Raw genomic sequence first — 9,401 nt, 5'->3', positions numbered from 1 at the left:
AGTCATGCTGCTAACTGTTTACTCATGATGTGTCTTTCTTTAATGCAGTTATCCACCATGACCACCTACATCTCACAACTTGATGTGTCCCTGAATGAGGCAGAGGAGCACAATCTCACAGCCCAGAGCTTCACCAAGCTCCCAGGTAATCTGAACAAAGGAGCAGGTGGAAATGACATCTATCTTTGGTACAAAAAGGGGCCGAAAGCAATCACCAGGATTCAAGTTTCATTCAACGATGACATGGCTACTGGATTGAGCAATGCAGGGTACCAAAAGATCGATAAAGATCTCAATGCTGGAGTAGGAGGTAATTACATCTACCTTTGGTACTACCACGGGTCTGGAGAGTTTGATACTCCCATAGTGAACATTGAAATCACTACAGATGCAAACAATGAAGCTGCAAAGTTTGGCTTGGGCTATGAGAGACTGGCCTGTGATCTGAACCGCGGGGCCAATGGGGCCTGGATCCACATCTGGATGAAGAGAGAGAAACAAACCTACATCTGCGACATCACTGCCACTGATTCCTACGGATCAGACGCCGACCTGTTTGGAGACCATTACATCCGTGTGGATGAAGATACTAACAGGGGAGCAGGAGGATCCTATGTCTTCATCTGGTACCGTCAGACCACCAACCCCAAGCGTGCCCTCACTGATCTGAAAGTCTCCACCAGTGACAAGGAGGCTATTCCATATCAGCAGCAACATTACATCAAGGTGAATGTCAACCTCAACGAAGGAACCGGTGGTAACCCAGTGTACATGTGGTACAAGAAGGAGGGATCCAACAATCCCATTCAGGACATCGTCCTGCTTCTTGACACAGCTTTGGTGAATGAGTACAGGAGGGCTGGTCTCACTGTCATCGAGAAAGATCTGAACGCAGGCAATAAAGGCCACCTTGAGCACCTGTGTGTGTATCAGTGAAAGCAAAAAGCCTTCTTCATGGTAGCTGAGCTGAGAATTCCCAACACTCACTGAAGTGGAAAGAAAAGTCCAGCAATGCAGTTAAATCTTTTTGGTGATGGCCTCTTTCACTTTTCTCTTTTTTCGATATAAAAATGATGATTAATTATATTACAGTCACTCAATAATATCACAAAGTATCAAAGGTTTATGGGTTTAATGTTAAACTTGCTGATTAGATCAAAGAGTAAGCAAATGACTGAAAGTCAGGACAACAACATGAGTTTTAAGGTGAGAGTTAAAGGCCTCAACTGTTTGATGTCAGCAGGAAGGTCATCCAGAGGACATGAAAGGAAGAGGGACAGACAGGAGTCCTGTTTTATTAGAGAGGACAGGACGGAATAGAAGGTGAAGGAGATCAGACAGATATGAAAAGGCACAATACAACAATGTTGTTAAATCATTTTGGTGATGGCCTCTTTCACTTTTTTCTCTTTTTCACTGTAAAACAATGTGATTATTATATTACAGTAATACTGCTGGTAATATCAGAAAGTATCAATCGTATATGATTTCTCCTGTTAAATCTGATGTCAGTGAAATGAATCAAACTATTTCAAATAGTAGTTTTTTAACACTGTTAATGATTTAATATTAAGTCTCTGTACCACTTTATTCTGCACATTTCTTGCTTTTCAATAAAGAAAACTTTGCATGTGACTTGTGTTTGTTTCAGACTCTATAGAAACTTCACTTTGAGTGTTTTCATGTTTTATCATCACCTTTCATCATCTATTTTGACTCTAGTCAAAGTTGCAGCACCACAGTATATAAATACAAGTTAAAGTCTTATATTAAAAAATGTACTTATTATTGGCTATAATTAATAATGCATGAACATGTACATTGCTTTAATGATGCAGTTTTTTACTATATTTACTGCCAGGTAGCAAGGGATCAATAAAGTCTACATCCTCTATTATTTGTTGATTATATTTCTTTTTAGTACTCTAGTAATCTGTAAAGTAACTAAATGTATCACATAAGTGTAGAAGAGTAAAAAGTACAATATTGGCCTCTGAAATGTAGTAAAGTAGTACAATAAAGTAAAGTACAGGAACCTCAACATTGTACAGAAGTACTTGACTAAATGTATTTAGTTACATTTCACCACTGTGGACTCAAGCTGCTCTATTGGACAAAGTCATTATTAGTGTTCATTCTCTGATAACAGAGACTTCACACAGTGTCAGTCATCTCATGTCATTCACTTATATTTCTGCAGAGTCAGAGTAAAGTTGCAAGATTTGTTTTTGGCAGAAGTAGGGCAAATCCTTGCCTCTGATTGGCTCTCGGCATACATGTGATCAGTCAAGTGATCACTGATCACGCTTCTTATTCTTCACACTGAGTCAGTTGGCTCTTTAGAGCATTCTTTGGTGAAGTTATTCATTCATGTACAAGTTTTTCTTCATCCAAGTTTGGTTGTATTGGTTTGTGAGGATGACTGTGGTTTGTGCTTATGCACCAAACAGCAGTTCGGAGTACCCGGCCTTCTTGGAGTCGGTGGGAGGGGTCCTGGAAAGGGCGCCGCCTGCCGACTCCGTAGTTCTCCTCGGGGACTTCAACGCTCACGTGGGCAATGACGGAGAAACCTGGCGGGGGGTGATTGGGAGGAACGGCTTGCCCGATCTGAACCCGAGTGGTGTCTCGTTATTGGACTTCTGTGCTAGCCATGGTTTGGCCATAACGAACACCATGTTCGAACATAAGGTGGCTCATAAGTGTACCTGGTACCAGAACACCATAGGTCGGATATCAATGATTGACTTTGTAATCGTATCATCTGATCTGCGGCCGTATGTCTGGGACACTCGGGTGAAGAGAGGAGCAGAGCTGTCAACTGATCACCACCTGGTGGTGAGTTGGATCAGATGGCAGGGCAACCGGTTGGAAAGACCTAGCAAGCCCAAACGTGTAGTGAGGGTGAACTGGGAACGTCTGGCGGAGGACCCTGTCCGGGAGGTCTTCAACTCCCACCTCCGGAAGAACTTCTCACACATCCCGAGGGAGGTTGGGGACATGGAATCCGAATGGACCATGTTCAAAGCCTCTATTGTGGACGCAGCCGCTAGGAGCTGTGGCCGGAAGGTCATCGGTGCCTGTCGTGGCGGCAACCCGAGAACCCGGTGGTGGACACCGGAGGTGAGGGAAGCCGTCAAGCTGAAGAAGGAGGCCTTCAAGGCCTGGCTGGCCCAGGGGTCTCCTGAAGCAGCTGAGAGGTACCGGCAGGCCAGAAGGGCTGCAGCTGCGGTGGTCGCGAATGCTAAAACTCGGGCATGGGAGGAGTTCGGGGAGGCCATGGAGAAGGACTTTCGGTTGGCCTCAAGGAGGTTCTGGCAAACCATCCGACGGCTCAGGAAGGGAAAGCAGGGCCTACCCCAGGCTGTTCTCAGCGGCGGGGAGAACTGTTGACCCGGACGGGGGACATTGTCGGGGGGTGTAAAGAGCACTTTGAGGGGTATCACACTACCCCAGGGTGCTGGAAAGGAGGCTCCGACCGTTTGTCGAACCTCGGATTCAAGAGGAGCAGTGCAGATTCTGTCCTGGCCGTGGAACAGTGGACCAGCACTTTACCCTCGCAAGACTACTGGGGGGTGTGCCCAACCAGTCTACATGTGCTTTGTGGACTCGTCACCGGTCCTGTTCGTGACTTTCATGGACAGGATTTCTAGGCGCAGCCGGGGGGTGGAGAACGTCAGGTTCGGGAGTCTCGGGATCACCTCTCTGCTGTTTGCAGATGATGTGGTCCTGTTGGCCTCCTCGGATCGTGACCTCCAGCATTCACTGGGGCGGTTTTCAGCCGAGTGTGAAGCGGCGGGGATGAGAGTTAGCACCTCCAAATCTGAGGCCATGGTGCTCTGCCAGAAACCGGTGGATTGCTCCCTCCAGGTGGGGACGGAGTGCCTACCTCAAGCGAAGGAGTTTAAGTATCTCGGGGTCTTGTTCACGAGTGAGGGTAAGATGGAGCGGGAGATCGACAGGCGGATCGGTGCGGCTGCAGCAGTAAAGCAGGCGCTGCACCGGACTGTCTTGGTGAAGAGAGAGCTGAGCCGGAAGGCGAAGCTCTCAATTTACTGGTTGGGCTATGTTCCTACCCTCACCTATGGTCGCACATCAGGAGGGAACTTGGAGTCGAGCCGCTACTCCTTTGCGTCGAAAGGAGTCAGCTGAGGTGGTTCGGGCATCTAATTAGGATGCCTCTTGGACGTCTCCCACTGCAGGTTTTCCGGGCACGTCCAACTGGGAGGAGACCCCGGGGAAGACCCAGAACACGCTGGAGGGATTATATCTTCCAGCTGGCCTGGGAATGCCTCGGGATCCCCCAGTATGAGCTGGAAAATGTTGCGGGCGAGAGGGAAGTCTGGGTCAGCCTGCTTGGCCTGCTGACACCACGACCCGACCCCGGATAAGCGGAGGAAAATGGATGGATGGTTTGTGAGGAAGATGCATTTGTGGTTTCTATAAAATCAAATATGTAAATGTTTTTACGTGTATCATGAAACATGCTTTAGAGTTTAGTATTGAGATCTATGTCTCTCCAAATGTTCCCTGTCAGACACACACACACACACACACACACACACACACACACACACACACACACACACACAGCACATTAATTAACTAACAATCTTCATTCCTCAGTGTCCCATGTTAGTGAACTGTCTTCTCCACAGGGAGCAGCTAACTACAGTACAGCTACTCTAACTCTAACAGATTGATGCTGGATATGCATCATATCATCCTCTTCAACAGCACTCTCTCATCAATAACTACGGCTCACTATCACATAAACCAGTGGTTCCCAAACGTTTTCTGTCAAGCCCCCCTTTGATGATATAGGAACATTGTAAGCCCCCCCACCACACCGACCCCACCCACCCCAAATGAGTCGTACCTTCTGTGTTTTGAATGAATTGCATTATAATATATAAACTCTGTAAAATATTTGTTTTTCTTTCTAAAATAAGTACATATCACCTCACTTTTTCGCTTCATAGTTTATTGTTCAGTTTGTTTTACTGAAAACAAAATAGCAATAATAAAATCAATTTCCAAAAAGATTGGACTTTAGATTGCTTTCAAGTAGTGCTTTCACACATATTAATTGCATTAAATTATTTAATATATTTTCAAGTAAAATTAACTTCAAATGTTAAAATTGAAGTTAGGAACAGTGCAACAACTGACATTTCCCCATTTAACAGGTTTCTCAAACTGAATTAGTGTGCAAGAAAATAAAAATATAAAAACATATAGAATAATGATCAGAGACAAGATGTGCAAGTTACTCAGTGCTTTCAGCATGGATCACATTCCTATCCCGACATGTAAATTGCTTTCTGACGTATTCATTTGTAAATAAAATGAACTTAATTTCTTTTAAGTGCAAACAACGTATATTTCCCCACATTTAACAGCAGGTTCTCTCAAACAAGAAAATAACATATCCAGCAATGATTGATGTGGATTTACTTTCTTCTGATTGCTTTCAATAAGCAATTGTCTTTTCAATGTAGTGGGCTTCATAATGTCTGCCGCCAGTATTTTAAGACACACAACACACTGGGGTCTCTCTGCTTGGCCGACCATACTGCTTGTAAAGCCCAGGAACAGATATTCCTCCTTATATTTTCTTGCTTTTACCTTTTTTTGTGCCGTTGTTGTGGTGGTCGCGTCGCCTGTTACCTGTTACAGCTGTAACAGACTTGCCATCGGATTTGCTCTTTATACCAGTCACAAATCTCTCCATCTTGGTACATCGCTTCCTTCTTATCTCTTATCTTTTTTTTTCTCTCTCTCTCTCTCTCTCTCTCTCTCTCTCTCTCTCTCTCTCTCTCTGGTTTTGCCACTAGTCAGTCTGTAACATGAGCCGCTCTGGGGGGCGTGGTTGGAACACAGTGCATGTCACGTCGGTTCCGCTTGATTTATTTTTATTATATTTGTATTTCTTAGGTGCAACCATATGATATAGTGCCCAATCTTTACAACTTGTTTGCAATTGTATTTGTTATAATTTTATTTTATGGAGCTCAAGCGCAAGTTCAATCAGGAAGACACTAACGGGTAATCTCTGTCTCTCCTCTCCTTGTAATTACTCTATCAGCTGATTGGGGGCGTGCACTTTTAACTATCCAACCAGATGCGGCACAGTTTCCTTAAGCCAATCATATCTGTGCGGTCAACTTTAAAAGTGTTCTCTCTGCTGCTGTCAGTTGTCATTTCAGCTAAGCAGACGCGACCCTCCTCCACCCCAGTCACCTCCAGTCAGCATCACATTCATGCTCCTGATTCATCATCAGATTGGAGCAACTCCCTTCACCACCACCACCAGTGTCTGGACTCCGGGGGGGATTAGGCCTATTGGACCGCAGTATCCCTACCCTCGGTGATAGTACTTCATGATGGAGTCCAATCGCCAAAGACTTTGCACTTTTCATATTTGCATGTGTACTAAATCATTGTTAAACTATAAAACAAGTCTCTCCTGATTGAAATATTGTTACCGGTGTGTGTGTTTGTGTGTGTGGGTTGGTGATGAAGCCACGCCCCCCCCTGTAGCCCCCCAGTTTGGGAACCACTGCTGCATTAATGTTCAGAATATCATAAAGAGAACCGTTAAAGAAATACTCTGCTCTTTGTTTGCTGTATTTCTTGTGGTTACAATGATAAACACAGATATAGATTATAGTTGTCTGCTGCTATGTTAGTATTCTGAATATCACATTAAGCACTTTTGAGCTACTATAATAATAATCATTCCATTATCCAAACCGCTTATCCTATTCAGGGGCGCTGGAGCCGATCCCAGCTGACATTGGGCGAAGGCAGGGTACACCCTGGACAGGTCAATAATAATCATAATCATCATAATAAGTGGGATAATGATTTACAAAAGGTTTAGATGCTAACATTTGGCGTTTAACCACAAGCAAAATGTTCCTATTATTTAGGTTTTCAAAATCCACTGCAGTGTGTGACCATTACTTTACTGTAGTTTATTTACAAGTATTAAAAAGTATATAAAAACAACAAACGTAAAAAATACAGCAACAATCAAAAATATTAACCTGCAGATATAACAATACCAGGTATATACCAGACAGTATATTAACAATATCAGGTATTACTTTCCATTTCCAACAATTTGAGAACCCTGTTGTGGGAGGAACAATCTAAATTATTACAGTCCTTCTTTTTTTAGCCGTGATCCTTTTGTTTCTGATCAAACTGTTTAGTTTTGGCTCAGACAAGGCCGAGACTTGAGAAAACTCCTGGGCTTAGAGAAAGCATCAGTGAAAACTAGTGCAGCAAAATGTCAAAGTTTCTCTGTCCGTGGTTCATCCGTCATTCAGCAGGATAACAGAAATACCCTTGAAGGAGACCAGAGGGGTAGTACAGTACCACTATGGACTGTTCTGCACTATGGCACATTTTCTCCTTCATAAAGCTGCAGAATGAACAAATGCCTTTCTCAAATAGTTAGGATTTTTATTATGCCGCACAATTGTATCAAAAGGCGAGCTGGCTGGTGAGTCGGGGAAACTCCACCAATGAGAGCGAAGAGACTCATTGAAACAAAAACGTTGTTGGCTGTAAAACCAAAAGAGTGAGTTGAGAAACTTTACAGCCGGCGGTATACTCGCTTTTTAACCGCACATTCTCGTAGACAAACGTCTGCTTCGTGAACGGAACCGTTGCACTACTCGTGTTACTGCAGGATTCCACTAGAGGGCACACCAGAGAAGGCCGATTATATAGAATTTACAGATTTGCATGATGTAAACAATATATACGGTGACACTTGAGGAGGTTACCATATTACTAATTCTGAGAATTACAGCAGAAAAAGCAACAGCGGGATCTAGATTGGATGTAAGGAACTTCCTGTCACATCACTATACTGCCCCTACCGGTCATGTTTTGTATTGCATCTTGTGTACGCGTAGCATTAATTTCTGAGGACTGAGGACGTGCACAACCAAACGGGCGCAGGATACGCGAGGCAGCCATCATGCATATGCAAACGCATAGTTCAAAGTAAGTATATCTCCGTCTTAAAACGCTCCATAGAGCTAAGAGGGACTGCAGAGTTCATCAACACAAGCGACACAATTCATTTTACACAGTCATTTTACCGATTGTTCATGTAAAAACCTCAGATTAGTGACACTTAAATGTAAAAGTAGAAAATAAATAACAGTATGTCTCCCTGCTCTAGTACTGTCTTCAAACTTTATCAACTCACAGCTAGACAGCAATGCAACTGGTACTTTCACAAAGTTGCAGGTTCAGGAAATTGCTTGGAGTGCATTGAGCAGTAGTCATTGAGGGATGATGGCGTGTTACTCATTTCATCTTTAATTTAGTCGGCCAGTAATGAGGTTAATATTGACAGCCTCCCTCTGAAATCCAGCTTGAAAAAACTTTAAGTTGTAACAAAGATACAGTTACCAAAATATTTCATGCTCAACTGTCAGCGGGTGTTTAACTGTCACTCTGTCAATAGAAACATGTGCAGGTTCACTGAAACCAAAGAAAAACAGAACTACAAATTAAAATCAATTAAAACAATATTCATCACTGACTCTGAAAGTTTAAATGTCCATTCGTTTTCCTGTATGTAAAGATAAAACTACTTCTGTCCATAACATTATAGCATCAAAAATAACAAGACTTGTGTCAACAACGGGTGAATCTTATTGGTAGGGACTCGGTTTTGTCACACATTATTTGCTACAGACTTATTATTTGCTATTTGCATATTTCCCAGATTAATGTGTTCTTTTGAACTCTCCTGATTTAGAAAGGAACCGCAACACCCTCCTCACAACATGTCAAAATAATTTTTATACCCCAACTAAAAAAAGAAAAAAAAACTTTATTCCCTATAATGCATTTCAACAGCAGCTATTGTTACAGCCTTTCAAACTCCATATCCAGTTTGTAATGTAGGCTTTCTATAAAAAATTGACCTCTGAGCACAAGCCAAAATAACTCTGATGACATCATCAGAGAAAGTAACCCGATGACATCACCACAGGTATTTCCTCAGACTAGACCAGGGGTCGGCAACGTTTACTATCCAAAGAGCCATTTTGCCCTATTTTCCACCAAATAAAATTCGTCTGGAGCCGCAAAAGCTATTTGATATCACAGCTTATAAAGTTTTATATATAGTTATATTATATATACAAAAAATATAGTTTGTTGTATTTATGAAATTATAGAACAAGAATAAAGACAATTCTTGACATTTTATTGCTATTTCACCGGTTAGAACAATATCAAACTCTTATGATGAGGAGAGTTTGCTGCAGCAGTTGAGAAATCACTCTTTTTCGCTCATCTCCAGCTTGAGACTTTTCAGCAAATGCTGTGTGTTTGTTCTGGACGTGTCTTTCAACATTACATTTTTTGTA

The sequence above is a fragment of the Pholis gunnellus genome (genome assembly GCF_910591455.1).
Source record: "Pholis gunnellus genome assembly, chromosome: 19".
Classification (NCBI taxonomy): domain Eukaryota; kingdom Metazoa; phylum Chordata; class Actinopteri; order Perciformes; family Pholidae; genus Pholis; species Pholis gunnellus.
The sequence above is the reverse complement of the archived record's forward strand: the minus strand, read 5'-3'. Positions refer to the sequence as shown.